The 17,433-nt window shown below is 43.3% G+C and overlaps 1 pseudogene; it reads left to right on the top strand.

Annotated features, from left to right (window-relative positions):
- The first annotated feature begins 2,885 nt into the window (after positions 1-2,885).
- On the top strand, positions 2,886-17,278 carry LOC129053265 (adenylate kinase isoenzyme 6-like; annotated as a pseudogene).
- Positions 17,279-17,433: the final 155 nt, after the last annotated feature.

Raw genomic sequence — 17,433 nt, 5'->3', positions numbered from 1 at the left:
AACAGTATTTATAAAAAGGAAGAGGACTTGAATCTATATTGTGTCAATAAGCCTACAGAAAAATGCTCAGCATCACCAGTCCTGAGGGACATGCACATCAGTACCACAATAAGGTACCACGTTACATCTATTAGGGTGGCTATATAAAAACCAAAACAACAAAAACGAAAAAGATGCTGGCTAGGATATGGGTGAAGTGGAACCCTGGTGCATGGCTAGTGAGAATGGTTTATCAACTGTGACCAATGGTTTATCAACTGTGATCAATAGTTTGGCAGTATATCAGAAAGTTCCATATAGAATTACTGTATGTTTCAGCAACAGGTGACCACTTCCATATGTTTCAACTACAGGTGTATCCAAAATAATTAAATGCAAAGACTTAATCTGCAACCTCTGCCTCTGGGGCTTAAGCGATTCTCATTCCTCAGTTTCCAGAATAGCTGGGACTACAAGGATGCACCACCATGCCCAGCTAATTTTTAAATTTTTAGTGGAGACAGGATTTTTCCACGTTGCCCAGGTTGGCCTTGAACTCCTGAGCTTAAGTGATGTGCCCATCTCAGCCTCCCAAACTTTTGGGATTACAGGTGTGAGCCACCATGCCTGACCTCTGTTATTCAATTTAAGAACTGCATGCACAGATGTGTTTGGGTTTTTAAATTTTATTCACTCATGCACTGATACTATCACACCTATTTTTATAGCGGTATCATTTACAGTACAAAATGTAAAAACAAATCCAGATATCTTCTAAGAGATAAACAGATAAAAAAAGTGGTATAGATACACAACGGAATATTATTTAGCCTAAACATGAATGCAATGCTGCTGGGCATGGTGGTTCATGCTTATAATCTCAGGACTTTGGGAGGCAAAGATGAGAGGATGTCTTGAGCCTGGGAATTTGTGACCAGCCTGAGCAATATAGCAAAATTCCATCTCTACAAATAGTACAAAAGTTTGCTGGCCTTGGTGGGGTGTGCCTAGAGTCCCAGCCACAGGGGAGGTCCATGTGAGTCAGAAGGATCGCTTAAGCCTGGGGAGATTGAGGCAGCAGTGAGTCATGATTGCATTGCTGTGCATTCCAGTCTGGGTGAAAAAAGAGACACCATCTCAAAATTAAAAAAAAAATGCAATGCTGATACATGCTACTATATGGATGAAACTTGAAGACATTATACTACATAAAACAAGCCAAATACAAAAGGATAACTATTTAATGTCAAATTTTGTGTGTAGGGGAATGTCATATGAGGCTGTCCCATTCTGAGGAGGAGCAGATTGTTGGGTTGTTAGAATACTGATAGCTCACGTTTACAAACCAGGTCATGGTTGGCAAAGGAGGAAGGCAAAGGCAGCTGTGGTACTCATCCACCTGAATTGATTGTTCTGTGCCCTGGAGCTGTTATCTGGTGACTTCCAAGGCTGAAGGTCTGTGCAGACATAAGTCTATGCCTCATCTGGGGAGCAGAAGGTTGCATGGGGTATAAGGAGTATCACTGATGGCCAGAAATAGCTCTAAGTCTTCCAAATCTGGCTGCCAGTTACTGTCTTTGCAGAGCTCCACACAGGAGATTGACAAAAAAGTTTTAATCCGGTCACATTCTGTTTCCTCTGGTGCAGGGCAGAAGCTTGCTGTTGCCAACAAGGGCCAGCACTGAAATGAGGTGAGTGGAAGAACAGAGGGTTCTCTAAACCAGCCCAGAGATCGCTGAGAAAGGCCCCCTGCGCAGACACCGCCATGACAACCCAAAAGGGCTCTGTCCCATATATTAACACAGACATAGTTATTGACATAGAGGTAGATATTTGTTCTATTCCTTCTATTTCCCTGAATAAGTCTAATACAAACTGTAACTAGCAAAAGACTGCATAAATTATCAAAATCATACTAACAAGAAAAGTCGAGAATCAGATGGCTTCACTGATGAATTGTTTTAAACATTAAAAGACGTAAACCAATTTTTCTCACTCTAACAACTGCAGTTAGTCAATGCAATATACCAACTCAGTAGAATGATTTTTAGGAAAAAGAAATTATCATCTCAATTGATGGAGAAAAAATTTGACATAATCCAAAAGGTTTTTATAAGAGCATCTAGTAAACTAGATATAGACTAAAACTTACTTAACATTAAAAAGTACCAAAAAAACCCTCAAAACTACCATTACATGCAATGGTGAAAGACTAAAAGCTTTCTCCTTAAGATCAGGAACAAGACAAGGATAGCTGCGTTCATTACTTCTGATCAAAATTGCAATACAAATCAGGTGAGAATAATTGAGCAATACAAGAAAAGAAACATTTCAGTTGGAAAATAAATAAGCTTATTTCTACACATAGATGTTATAATTTTACATATATAATTAAAATCCTAAGTAATAATAAAACTGTTAACACTAATAATCAAATTCTGCCAAGTTGTAGAAAAGAGATCAATATATACACATTAATGGAATATAATTAAGGGTCAGGAAATATATCCATACATGTATAGAGATGGGGTTTCACTGTGTTACCCAGCATGGGCTAGATCTCCTGACCTCGTGATCCGCCTGCCTCATTCCCCCAAAGTGCTGGGATTACAGGCGTGAACCACGGCTCCTGGCTGGACTCCCTTTAATTTTTAATAAGACAGAATGGAGATCCCTGGGGCCGCAGCTCCTCCCACGCTCACTCGGAGTCGGTTTTTCTGCCTTTATGACCCACTGGGATCCCTGAACAATCTGGAGAGTATTCGGGGCTGTGGACGCACAGCAGAACTCCGCACAGGGAGAGGACAGGACTGCACGAGGTGGGATGCGGGGACCCCCGCTGCTGGTCCAGCCACCATCTTGCGGCCACAGGGGACTGACCGCCAAGCTGCACGGGAGACTCCGAGATGACTGTGGAGGAGCAGGTACTGCCGATTTCACAGCCTGATCTCTTCTCTTGGGATGCCGAACCCCCGTACTCACCATTTTACAGCTTGCAGGATGTCCTCGTATCTTAGCTATGCATCACAGAGACTGTAAGCTATTAACAGAGACTGTGAGGAAGTCTCCTGGATCTCCCAACGTGGAGAAGATTCCCAAGTTCCCGTACAAGAGAGAGAAAAAGTTCCTGCCAAACGCCGGAAGCCACGCCCTCCCTTCCTCTCCAACTGCGTGCCTGATTGGGCGGTTGCCACGCCACCTACACTGACTGGATAAAGTTCCAGGGCACACCCACTCCCGCCCCTACCCCCACGCTTTCCCCTACCCCCACTCCCCATCAGCCTTAGTGCTTTTTTTTTTTTTTTTAATTAAAATCTGGGATACATGTGCAAAACTTGCAGGTTTGTTCCATAAGTTTACATGTGCCATAGTAGCTTGCTGCACCTATCTCAAACTCTTGACCTCAGATGGCCCACCCACCTCCGCCTCAGAAAGTGCTGGGATTGCAGGCATGAGCCACCGTGCACCTCTACTGCACCTATCAATCCGCCATCTATGTTTTAAGCCTCACATGTTTTAGCTTTTTCTCCTAATGCTGTCCCTTTCCTTGACCATTCTCAGACAGGCCCCAGTGTGTGATGTTTCCCTCCTTGTGTCCATGTGTTTTCACTGTTCAACTTCTACTTATGAATGAGAACATGTGGTGTTGGATTTCCTGTTCCTGTGTTAGTTTGCTAAGGACGATGATTTCCAGTTTCATCTATCACCCAGCAAAGGACATGAACTCATCTTTTTATGGCTACAGAATATTCTATAGTGTATATGTGCCTAATTTTCTTTCTCCAGTCTATCATTGATGGGCATTTGGGTTCGTTCCAAGTCTTTGCTATTGTAAACAATCCTGCAATAAACATATGTGTGCATGTGTCTTTATAGTAGAACGATTTATAATGCTTTGGGTATATACCCAGTAATGGGATTGCTGGGTCAAATGATATTTCTGTTTCTTTGAGAAATTGTCACAATGTCTTCCACAATGGTTGAACTAATTTACACTCCCACCAACAGTGTAAAAGCATATCTATTTCTCCACAGCCTCACCAGCATCTGCTGGTTCCTGACTTTTAAATAATTGCCATTCTAACTGGCGTGAGATGGTATCTCATTGTGGTTTTGATTTGAATTTCTCTAATGACCAGTGAAAATAAGGTTTATGTTTTTTGGTCATGTAAATATCTTTTTTATTATTTATTTACTTATTTATTTATCTGGACGAAGTGTTGCTCTGTTACCCAGGCTGCAGTGCAGTGGTGGGATCTCAGCTCACCGCAATGTCCGCTTACCAGCTTCAAGCGGTTCTCCTGCCTCAGCCTCCCAGAGTGCTGGGATTACAGGCCCGAGACACCTCACCCAGCCAAATGTCTTCTTTTGAGAAGAGTCTGTTAATATCCCTTGCCCACTTTCTCATGGTATTGTTTGTTTGTTTTTTTCTTGTGAATTTGTTTATGTTCCTTCTAGATTCTGGATATTCAACCTCTGTCAGATGGATAGACTGCAAAAATTTTCTCCCATTCTGTAGGCTGCCTGTTCACACTGATGACAGATTCTTTGGCAGTGCAGAAGCTCTTTAGTTTAATTGGATCTAATTTGTCAATTTTTCTTTGTTACAATTGCTTTCAGTATTTTAGTCATGAAGTCTTTGTCCATGCCTATGTCCTGAATGGTATTGCCTAGGTTTTCTTCTAGAGTTTTTATGGGTTGGGTTTTTACATTTAAGACTTTAATCCAGCCAGGTGCAGTGGTTCACCCTTGTAATCTGAGCACTTTAGGAGGCTGAGGCAAGCGAATCACAAGGTCAGGAGTTCGAGACCAGCCTGGTCAACATGGTGCAACTCTGTTTCTACTAAAAATACAAAAATTTATCTAGATGTAGGGGTGGGTGCCTGTAATCTCGGCTACTAAGGAGGCTGAGGCAGGAGAATTGCTAGAAAGGTATTTCCTTTTCTATTTGAAAATGGAGGTTGCATTGAGCAGAGATCAATCCACTCTACTCCAGCCTGGACAAAAAAGTGAGACTCCATCTCAAAAAAAAAAAACACGAAACAAAAAAACTTTAATCCATCTTGAGTTAATCTTTGTAAACTATCGCAAGAACAAAAAACCAAACACCGCATATTCTCACTCATAGGTGGGAATTGAACAATGAGAACACATGGACACAGGAAGGGGAACATCACACTCTGGGGACTGTTGTGGGGTGGGGGGAGGGGGGAGGGATAGCATTGGGAGATATACCTAATGTGAGATGACGAGTTGGTGGGTGCAGCGCACCAGCATGGCACATGTGTACATATGTAACTTACCTGCACATTGTGCACATGTACCATAAAACCTAAAGTATAATAATAATAATAATAAAATAAAAAAAAATAAATAAATAAAAATAAAAAATAAAAAAAAAGATGTAAGAAAGGGGTCCAGTTTCGGTTTTCTGCATATTCCTAGCTGGTTTTTTCAGCGCCATTTGTTAAATAGGAATTTCTTTCCCACTTTGTTTGTTTTGGTCAGGTTTATTAAAGATCAGATGGTTGTAGATGCATGGTGCTATTTCTGAGGTGTCTGTTCTGTTCCATTGGTCTATATATCTGTTTTGTACTAGTACCATGTTGTTTTGGCTGTTATAGCTTTGTAATATAGTTTGAAGTTGGGTAGCATGATGACTCAAGCTTTGTTATTTTTGCTTAGGATTGTCTTGGGTGAACAGGCAAACAGGCTCAAATAGTTGGAGTCACATGTCCAGAGTATCACAGTTAATTAAGAAGTGAGCTGAGACTTGAAATGCATTTGTTCTTCCCCTTCCTTGATCTGTTGCATAACACATCTTAGCAGCTATTTAAAGGTGGGAAGTAGAACATTTGGACACTTTTTTCACAACTTTTTAAGCATTTTGATAAGGTAGTAAAGACCCTCGTCCCATCCCTGAGCCCCTCTCTTACCACACTGCACACCATTGCTGACCACATCGTGAGGTGGCCATAGGGAATCAGGTGGGAAGCAAGGGCTGGGAATAAATAAGCGAGAATTATATTGCCCAAATTTGTAAATCTAAGAAAGGCTCCTCAACCATTCTGTGTGAGGAGGTTATGCCACAGTAATAGTGACCTGACCGTGCTGCATCTCAGTTTGATTTCTGTTTTTGAGAATCACTGTATTACTCTTATTAATGGGGGTAATTCTCTTTTTTTTTTCCTTTATTATTATTATACTTTAGACTCTATGGTACATGTGCGCAATGTGCAAGTAAGTTACATATGTATACATGTGCTATGCTGGTGTGCTGCACCCACCAACTCGTCGAGGGGATAATTCTCTTTCTACTTGAAAATGACCAACTGTCCTCTGCAGGTTCTCTGATTTGACTTGCTAGGTTAGATTCTGAAGGTAGTGGTGAGAAAATATTTGGGCCACATTTAGAATACCTCAGTCTCAGCTGGAGAATATACAGAAATTTCTTAATACTATCTAACTGTTTTCTCAATAATCATTATATTTAACTCTGATAACTTGGAGGGCAGGGCTACACACAGATGACACAATCTTCAAAGTTTAATTTTGTTGTAAGTATTTTTTTGGTTTCATTTTGCTTTGTTTTTGGATATAAGGTCTTGCTCTGGTGCCCAGGCTGGAGAGCAGTGGTGCGATCATAACTCATAATTTGGATGTAACGGTTCTTTAAAAAATATATTTTTGGCTGAGTTTGGTAGCTCACAGCTGCAATCTAAAAACTTTGGGAGTTGAATGTGGGATGATTGCTTGATCCCGGAAGTTCAAGACCATTCTGTGCAACATAAGTATGCTCAGTCTCTAGAAAAAGATTTACAAATTGTCTGGGTGCAGCGTTGCTTGCCTGCAGTCCTAGCTACTTGAGAGGCTGAGGTGGAAGCATCACTTGAGCTGAAGAGTTTGAGGCTACAGTGTCCCATGATTCAGCCACTGCACTGCAGCCTGGGTGACAGAGTGAGACCTGTATGTGTATGTATGTGTGTGTGTATATATATAAAAATATGTATGTTAAAAAATTCAAGCATGGGAGATAAGTGAAAGCCCACAGTGGGGTATGTGGAGAAAGGCTAGTATGGCTCTTGCAACTCAGTGAGACTTGGTTTTCCATCTTGAAGAAGTGCCCATCCACAATGACACCATAGCCTAGCACAAGTCAGTTCTCACACTACGCCTGCTGGGATACCACTATGTACCCTTTTTTAAAAAAGAAAATCTTTCACCTAAGAGAAAGAGAGTAGAAGAGGAGGGTTTCACATTCATAGCCTTCTTTTTTTTTTTTAATGAAACAACAGCCACTTGTCATAGGAGTTGTCAAAAGGTGACCGACAGTAATACACTTAAGGAATCAACCAAAGAAAATAGGCCTCTCAGGTGAGGAGAAGGCAGAATGGTAACTAAACCCAATCCATTCTCAGCTTTGCATGGTGAAGACATCTCAAGAACAGGTGTTAGCTGTGTGAACGGTGTTCACTGGACAAGGCCAGGGGAAAGGAATTTCTAAGACATAGAGCACTCTCTAAACACTTCAAAAGACATTCACTTATACACGTGGCTGATGACATGCTTGCTCTGAGAAGGGACTGCTGAGCAACAGCCACCAGCTGTAAAAGCTGTAAACTCTTCCTCTCATAGGGTCATGCCACCCCCACACACACCCCCTCCCCTCCGAGAACCATAGGCTCCAGTCATCAGATTCACCTGAGGGACTGCCTTCCTCCCATCTCATTAGCTCTCCAAGAGTGTCCAGATCACTCTAAAACCTACCCTAGGATGGCCAGTTGTAGATTCTCCTCCATTCTCCCAGCAGTGTGACTCCTGAAGAGTGCTGCCCAATCCTCTTACCTCAACTCATGTGTCAAGGGCCAGTGCCTGGGCAGTTAGATGTCCAGTGACCTAACAGGCTTAGCATGCCCAGGGCCTAGCCCCACAGCCTGGCACCTCTCCCCCACCTAGCCTTCATGCTGGCCTTTTCTCTTCTGTCACCAATGTCAGGTGAGGTTCCCCAGAGCCACACTCATGAGCCTGGTAAGTGACAATTGGGTAAACTCCTACTAAGTGCCTGTTACTCCACCCTCTTATATCCCACATAAGTGACATTATAAGCATAATTTTACATTTGATTAAATTTATACATATTCTTCTTTTCATAACATTTCTGACAACAGCCCTCACAACCAAATGAGTCTGGGTTACAGAACACATGGGTGAGGCTGCTGCAGCAGGTTTCACTTCCCTTATTCCAATGTGAAATGAAAATGTGATGGTTTAAAGACAAGAAAAATTTATTTATCAAGTGTGGGGTTGCTGCACTTGCTAGTTCATGCTCACTTCCTTTGAAATAAGGTATCTGGACAGAGCATATTCATAAGTAACTCTATGCAAAACCCCAGACAGAAACAACTCCTTCAGGCTCACAGGGCATCAACCTCTCCCTTCATGTTGGGCTCTGACAGCAGGAAAGATAAGGAGCACAGACAGGGGTGACAGGGAGCAGCCTCGGGCCTTAGGGATCCCCAAACTAGCCAGAGCTGGTCTCTGTAGATGGGGCTGTGTGGCAAGGATCAGGTAGGGAGCTGGGCTCCACAGAGAGGTGACAACCACTCCTGTATCACTAAATTTCCACCAGGATCCATGATCCAGCCCTGCTTTCCCCTGGGCCCTTCACCCACCCATCCCCTCTGTGTGTTAGGTGGCTCAGGTCAAAATGGGAGAATAATACATTCAGACAGTAGCTTCTGGGTATTCCCATCTGATATACAAGGAGTAAGGAGACAAGTCAGGGCCTGTGGTGGTGCCTCTTGATATGTCTGAGGGCAGGCAGGCCAGGGTTGGGCACGTAGATGTCTACATGTCCACCACTGCTGACTCCCTCCCTATCACTCAGAGTTACAACCAGACCAGGCCTATCATGATTAAAAAAACCACTGCAACTCTCATCCTGTCACAAAACTAATGTGCACCCAGTGCCACCCCTACACAGATCCCTGGCTTCCTATTCCAGGACACAGAAAAGCCTCTTATCTTTTCTATTTAAAATCCAGATTTTAAGCGAGATTGAGCTTGGGGATAATGGCAGCAAAAGCAGCAGCCAGATGTATTCACTCTAGGTGTATACACTCATGGCTTGGGCGTGTTCCACAGTTGTTGGAGGATGAGGCCTTGGAGGCACCTGTTTGCCAGCTGCTAACTGATATCCACACACTCCATTCATGTGTCTTCATTTAGACCTCTGCATCAAATATTCCTTGAGCCATTGCCAACACATCTTTTGGGAGATGTCGTTAATTGCAGAACCAGCCCCCACTTGTTCTAGAGGCATTCGGGAGCTATCTGGTCAGCTGCTAATCCCCCAGGACATAGGTGCTGTCCTCTTGCCAGTGCTCACATTCAGCAGTACCATCTCAGGATGTTTTTTTCAAACACAAGCAGTGTGAGGTAGCAGGCATGGCATGACAGGCTCAGGGCCATGGGCAGCTGATTCCTGGAGAAACAGCACAGGGCAGATGCATCTGTGGGTGGTGCCATAACAAGTGAAGAGAGCCACAGCTCCTGCCCCCCACAGCCCCAGCCTAGATGATGTTCAAATCTTCCCAGATGGTATTGGGGTGCCTGATGCCCATCACTCACCCGCTAATTAGCACTGCCTTGTGTTGGTTACTCAGGAGAGGGGGTGGGGGGTGTAGATCCAGGGTGGGCACCGCCTCACAGCCAGAGTCCACCTGATGGCAGACAAGCAAGCAAGCCCAGGCAGTTCTGCTCTAGACACTTGGCCTCATCACCTCTGGCTGCACTTTCTGTGTATACGTTGCACAAAGGTAGTAAAAAGAGGTCAACAGTAGCTGTTGTGTCATGAAAGTCTATGCCACCTTAAGATCTTCTAAAATTTTGTTGTCTGAAGCCATCTTTCTTCTAATAAAATGTTTACAAATACACAAATACAAGCCTGAAACTAGTATAAATGAAATATTAGGATATTTTAAACCCATAAATAAATAGACAACATGAAAACAGTCACTGTTTGGTTGCAAAGCACACCCTCAGGAAGCAATGCTCAGATGAGCAGGCAGGCCCCAGATCCCCTACCCCATGATGCTCTGTCCCACTTTGCAAAGCTTCTCCATTGGCCGGTACCCACTGCTTTCTGGTGAGAAGTCCAAGGTGAAGTGAGTGCTGAAGGCTGTACAGCTGATGGAGCTGACTGCCTTGCACACCTTGAAAATCACCCCCTGGCTCCAAGGGTCAGCTGTGGTGACACCTCTTGATGGGAGGTAGTGCCAAGCCACCATCAGTGTGCCTGGGCTGCCCTGATCTATACACCCCAGCTCCTTGCTGGGATGTCTGTCTGCTTCTTTCAGGGCCTGGGTCATGAGCCACCTCTGGCAAGGACCAGCTTACTGGACAGGCTGGGCACTCTCCCCCAGCATCCTCAGCAGCCCTGCCTATGCTGTCACCTGTGCTGATGATCTCCAAGGTAAGATTAGGGGAAATTTTTCAAGGCAACTCTTTCCCCCTAATTTCTAAATCTTAATAACAGCACTGATAACTTTTATGCCCTAGTAAGCTGAACCTGTAAGACAAATGATCTCCTGCCTTAGAAGGGCCAAGGTTGGGCAGTGTGTGCCCAGGTGAGAGCCCATTGGTTGTTACTGAAGGGGGAGAGCTGGATGGACCTGGCCGCTTAGCCTAGTGAAATGTAGGTCCTTCTCCTTCCAGAGAATCAAAGTCTCCAAGGCCAGAAAGAGATGCTTGGGTGGTCTTCCAAGAAGCAGAAAGCTAGAAGGCCTTGCAGGGAACCCCAGACAGCCTTCGGGGTGACTGAGAAGGCTGGATTCATTCCTGCTTTCCTTGGTTTCATTCTGTCAGCAAGAAAACCTGCCTGCAGATGGTAGGTGGGACTGAGGCTGCCAGTCAGTCACTAGGGTCTGTAGGCACTTTGATTGTGGTTCTTTTTTGAAGCAGCCACTCAGGCTAGTTCTTGCAGAGCAGTTCCCTCATTGTCTGCAGCTCCTTGTTTCAGTCCTGGGACCATAGAGGGACAAGGGAGGGAGGCAAAGGCTCAGCCTGTGCCCCACAATGTGCTCTGAGAAGTCTCCCTTCTCTTTCTTTCTTTTTTTTTCCAAATGGAGGAGAAGTCTCTTTTGTTAACTGCCTATGGACAACCTCAAACTTCCAAATGAACAGACCCAGCATGGAGCCTCCAGGAAAGTGCACAGAATTCTGTCTAGTACACAGGAGGAAGGGGGTACTAGACACTGAGGGCAGGATCAGTCTGCATGACCCTGTTCAGGAATGTTCTCCTCATAGTACAGCCTCAAGGTGTATGCATTCTCTGTGTGCATGCGGTCTATGGCAGCCTCTGCCTGGGGAGCCATCCAGCTGCACACATGCAATGGAGCAGTGATCTGGGTGAGTGTGTGGTTCTGGAACTCATGACAATCAGGGGAGAGGGAGATACACAGCCCACTGAGCCCAGAACACTGCCATAAGCTACTTCTCTGAGACTTCCATCTGCTGTAGGATCTTCTTGCCCCGATAATCTGCACCGAGGTCAGATAGAAGCAAATGGCCACCACTCTCAGGGATGCCCCCTGTCATACTGACAGCTCCCTAGAGGGAACTCAAGCAGTGGGGGTAGATTGTTTGGGCAGAAACTCTGGAGTTTTGGCTGGCTGGTTCATCCCATAAGCCCCTGTAACTTGACACATGTCAGGGAGAGATGAAACAGTGACATTATATTTTATTTTATTTTATTTTATTTTATATTTTACTCTATTTTATTTTGTCTATTCTATTCTATTCTATTCTATTCTATTCTATTCTATTCTATTCTATTCTATTCTATTCTATTCTTTGAGAAGAATCCTCACTCTGTCACCCAGAATGGAGTGAAACAACATGATTTCAGCTCACCGCAACCTTCACCCCCCGGGTTCAAGAAATTCTTCTGCCTCAGCCTCTGAGCAGCTGGGACTACAGGCATGCATCACCACGCCCAGTTAATTTTTGCATTCTTAGTAGAGATGGAGTTTCATTGTATTGGCCAGGCTGATATTAAACTCCTGACCTTGTGATCTGCCCACCTTGGCCTTCCAAAGTTTTGGGATTACAGGCATGAGACACCATACCTGGCAGCCTTACCTTTTCTTTCTTGGCATGACAAAGTGTTTTATGAAGTTCAGGCTGTGATACTTGAGCAGCTCCACTGGGGAATGGCTTAGGAAGCAAGGGCTAGTGGGCTTGGGGTTGAGCAATTGGCTGTAGGCCTACAAGGAGGAAGTGGGCACTGAGCCAGTGCCCTGGTTGTCTGTCCACAGACCCAGAAAAAATGACATCCCAGGAGTTTGTGGGGAGCTGGCAGAGACTTACTGGACCCAGTAAAAGCCCCATGTGGATGCAGTGATGGGGCCCTTCTTGTACTAGTCTGTAATTACAAAGAGGTACATGAAATCCCCTTGCATCTTGCAGTTTCCAGGAAGTGGGTTCCAGATGCTCATGCTAATCACTTTTAGGCACTGAAAGCGCTTCAAGAATGGTCAAGTAGAAATAAGCCCTTCATTTCACCTAGGACCCTCTTCTTTGCTCCCTTTGGGAGTTCCACCTTCCAGTCTTGGCTCTGGAGACACCATGGTCCCTCCTGGGTCCCTGGCAAGATGTACTCAGGAGGCACACAGTCAGTGAGGCTCATCTGCAAGCCATTCTTTCACTTCCTACTGTTTGAGGGACTCAAGTCTGGTGGTAGCACAGGGCCACCCAAGGCCAGCTGTCTCCACCTAAATTTGACCCTGGTTTGAGTGCCTCTAGGCCAGACCCCTCCAGGTGGGAAAACCTGGTCCTCAGCCTCTGGCCTCCATGCTCCCCTTCCCTCTTTTCAATCCTTGCCCCAATGTCTCCCCCACCTCTCAGGTCATTGGAGAAGATACTCGGGAAAAACAAGCAGTTTAGTCAGCCCTGCTGAAGTTGGCAGATGGGTCCAGGCTCTTAAGCTGCTCTTGGAAGTGGCTTATGTGGAAGCAGGCCTTGAATAGTGTGTGTAGCTCTTTCAGGGAGAGGGATGTAGGATGTTACCTGGGCCCTGTACCCTAAAACATCGCATCTAGCACAGATAGTTTACAAGATGCCTTCTTGGGTGATTTTAATTTTCAACTTTAGGCTTCCATTTTCAAATTCCATAACGAACACATTAGTTGGGGTTCTAATTTCAACACACACACACACACACACTCTCACAGAAACACACTCTCCTGTCTGCTAGTGGGCAGAGATCCTTTCTTATGAAGAATCTTCTGCCAAATCCCTCTGAATCACATGTGGGTCTTGAGGAGCAGACAAGGCTAACTGCTTTTTTTCCACTAGTGTCTTGGGTAGGTGGAGTATTTAGAGCTGCCTTTTTGGGCAGCCCTAATGCAGGGGTGTGCTGAGGACTCCCCAGGGCCTCCAACTTCAGGACTATCTTCCAGTGTGTGTTTCACTGAATTTTAATGGTGGCTGTTTTGGGAAAGAAGAAAGGTTCTGTGATCAACTACGGGCACCATTGAGCTACAAATCTTTTCCACAATTCCTCTTAGCAAGCAGGTAAACCCTGGGAACATGAGTGGCTTTTCCCCAGGGAATATGAGTACATGAGAGATTTTGCTTTAAAACCAGGTGAATCTCACCACAGCAATTGGTGCTGTACTGGGCAGATTTCTTCACTCAAATACTGTGAATCTTTTTAAGTTTTTTTTTTTTTCACACAAGACATCATTTATCTTTACAGAATTTGATTGGGCTGATATCAAGCCTGGCTTGGTACTGCCATATTTTTTTAGAATCACAACTCTGCTCTTTAACTTGTGGGCTATGAAGTTATAAGGTGTTGGTGTGACAGGCTGAGAAGGAGGTCTGTGCTCCAACCCTACATTCACATGCTTATCTGTGACACAAGACCTCCAAGGATTGGGGAAGTGCTGCCTGGCCCTTCTTTGGGGGTCCCTCCTCTGGGCATTCTACCCAACTTCCAATCCAGCCTTCCCTCATACACAGCCCCAAGACCTCCTGCAGCTCCTCACTGTTTTGCAGCCCTGGGAAGTGTTTTGGCATGTTGCTGTTCAGGTGCAGTGAGAAGCAGGTGCAGTGACACATTTCTTCATGGACAATAAGCACTGGCTAAATCTCCTGCAACGTCTCCCTAAGGCACACCTGCAGGAAGATGGCCCCAACAACTCTGATAAGAAACCACATGGCTGGAAGCAAGGACTTGAGATTTCCCCAGCCCAAAGCCCTGAGAATCTTTCCCAAAATTCTCAGTTTTCCATTTTTTGAATATTTAATTCTTTTTAGAATCCTAGGCCCCCTCTATACATGCCATGCCTACCTACACCTGTCTGTCTGTGCAGAACAGAGCCTGGCCACACTGACTATTCTTGCAGACCAAGAAAATTCCCTATGCAGAATAGAGGGTGATGGAAAAACTAAGGGAGACAAAATGGCAGTTTTATCTCATCCCTTGCCCAGTGCTAATGTCCCCAGGGCAAACAGCTTTTGCCTTCAACTTCAAGCTAACAGCATACAAAATATATTGATTTTTACTTCCACCACTCTCTTACTAATGTTACAAATTATATCGCTATATATTGTGTGTATTTTCACAGAGATTTAAGAATTTTATACACCATTATTATTACAACAGCAAATTTTATATCAGTGTATATATTTATATTTAACAGAGAGCTTTATATTTTCTTATGGCTTTATGATGCTGTCCAGCATCATTTAATGTTTCAACATAATTGACTATCCTAAGCATTTTTTTCTAGGGTTATTCTAGTAGTAAGCAACCTTAGATTTTTTATTTTAAACTTAAAAACGTTTTATTTTTTCTAATTTTTGAAGTACAGTGTTTTCCAGATCAATTATTCTTGGTTACTAGTATTTTTTGTTTCATCACAGAAACATGTAAGGTTCTCAGCATCCCCTCTTTTTCTCCCAAATAACATTTATGTCATTTTCTTCCTATATTCTTTTTATAAGACTCTTTCCCTGAATATATTGGTTTACTTGATGATGTCCAGTAAGTCTCATATTTCACACTCATTTTTTTCCAAAAACTAGTTTCCAGGCCTAAATATTTGTGAATAATATATGTTTAATTTTCTGATTCTTTTTTTGCTCCATTTTTTGCTATTGTGTCTCTGTAGTGAATTTGTAAATGCCAGTTATTGGATCCTTCAATGCCACAATTTCTGTTGGGTTTTTAGAAAAAGGTTTCATCTCTTTGTTGATATCACATTTTGGTCATTTATTATTTTTAAATATTATTCAATTGTTTATTTTTGTTTTATTTTTGTTCACTAAGAACTTTTAATTGTTTTTAATTCTTTATCAGATATGCAAAAATCTTCATTTCTTAAGAGTCAACTTTTGGATATTTATTCTGTTTCTTCCAGTGAAGTGTATTTCCCACCTTCTTCATATGAACTGTAATTTTTTTATAAGATCTGGAAAATTATACAATGTACATCAAATCTAGCATTTAAAGCCTGCCATGGCTGGGCACAGTAGCTCATCCTGTTATCCCAGCACTTTGGGGTCCAAGACGTGCAGATACTTGAGGCCAGAATTTTGAGACCAGCCTGGCTAACATAGCAAAACCCGTCTCTACTGAAAATACAAAAAAATTAGCTGGGCATTGTGGTGTGCACCTCTCATCCCAGCCATTAAGGAGACTGAGACAAGAGAATCACTTGAACCCAGGAGATGGAGGTTGCAGTGAGCTGAGATTGCTCCACTGTACTCCAGCCTGGGCTACATAGCAAAACTCTTTCTCAAAAAAAAAAAAAAAAAACCTGCCTTAGTAAAGGGGGATATTGACAGCAATCAGCCAGGCTATAGATTCTGGGCACTTCACAGATGCATTCTCAGTATGTCTTCTATAAATCTGGGTGTAGTTCTCAGTTAAAGATAATTTGTTTCATTGTTTTTAGATTGATTACCTATTTTCTTCCCCAGTTGACTGTCTGTGGTATTGCAGCCTCTCTAGTGCTGCAGTTTTCTTTCTTCTCATCAGACACAACTGTTATCTGTATGACTCCATCATGTCCTTCAGCACTCCATGTCTATTCATTAGGCAATCTCTTGGAAGGAAAAACATTTCAACACATACACTACAGCTTTAATTCTTTCCTGATGAAGATGCTGGGAGTTTGGCATTTTCTGGTGAGCCCAATTACTATTGTGGGGAAGAAAAAAAAACTCTGGTGGATAGTCTGTAGCAAAGAAAAAATTCCTGCATTGTGAAAAGAGAGGAGGCAACAGCCATATACAAAGCAAGGTGAAAAAAAAATGAGCATGTAAACCATGGGAGAGGTCCAAAGGTCACAGAGAAAGCCACAGTTTAAATATGGTTTGGTCATCTCTGTTCTAATGGAAATTGTTTTAGAAAAGCCTAATTTTATTTTTCTTGCTGTCACAGAGAAACATGTTCCTGTCCCATGCTTACAATGCTCTTCAATCTTCTATGGCTTCCTTTCTCCCTCCCAGAATCTTCCAGTGCATTCACACTGAAAACCAAAGTCCTCCCAGAATCTGTAAGAACCTACATGATCTGACTAGTTTTCATTAGTTTTGGGAATCTGGAGAAATCTGCGCACATTTCTAGAGACCTCTATGTTACGTAATTTTTAAATAAATATGTGGTTTCTCAAGTCAAAGATGTGTGAAGGGTGTTGTGGAGGTATTGAGAGGCATTGGGATTTCGTTTGGAAATTCCAAGAACAATAGTGCAAAGGACATGTGAGCAAGGCACTCAGAGCCATCGCGGCAAGCCGTCATTGCTTCTCAGCATCCTGCTCACCAGTACCCCAGGGGTTGGAAGAACCATAGTAGGCAAAGAACTTGCATCAATATCAGGACTGAAATACATTGATGTGGGTGATTTATCTTGATAGGAGCAACTGTATGATGGCTATGATGAAGAGTATGATTGTCACATTTTAGATGAAAACAGAGTAGTTGATGAGTTAGATAACCAAATGAGAGAAGGTGGAGTTATTGTTGATTACCACTGTTTTGATTTCTTCCCTAAATGCTGGTTTCATGTAGTTTTGTGCTGAGGACAGATACCAATGTATTGTATGAAAGACTTGAAACAAGGGGTTATAATGAGAAGACTCTAACAGACAATATTCAGTGTGAGATTATTCAAGTCCTTTATGAAGAAGCCACAACATCCCACAAGGGAGAAATCATGCATCAGTTGCCCTGCAATATACCAGAAGAGCCAGAAAATAATGTAGATCAGATTGGATGGGTGCAGTAGCTAAAGCCTGTAATCCTCACACTTTGGGAGCCCAAGGTGGGTGGATCACCAGTTCAAGAGATCAAGACTATCCTGGCTGACACGGTGTAACTCCATCTCTAGTAGAAATACAAAAAAAAAAAAAAAATTAGCCGGGGCACGGTGGTGGGTGCCTG

The sequence above is a fragment of the Pongo abelii genome, chromosome Y, assembly GCF_028885655.2.
Source record: "Pongo abelii isolate AG06213 chromosome Y, NHGRI_mPonAbe1-v2.0_pri, whole genome shotgun sequence".
Taxonomy (NCBI): domain Eukaryota; kingdom Metazoa; phylum Chordata; class Mammalia; order Primates; family Hominidae; genus Pongo; species Pongo abelii.
This window is presented reverse-complemented; position numbering and strand designations above follow the sequence as displayed.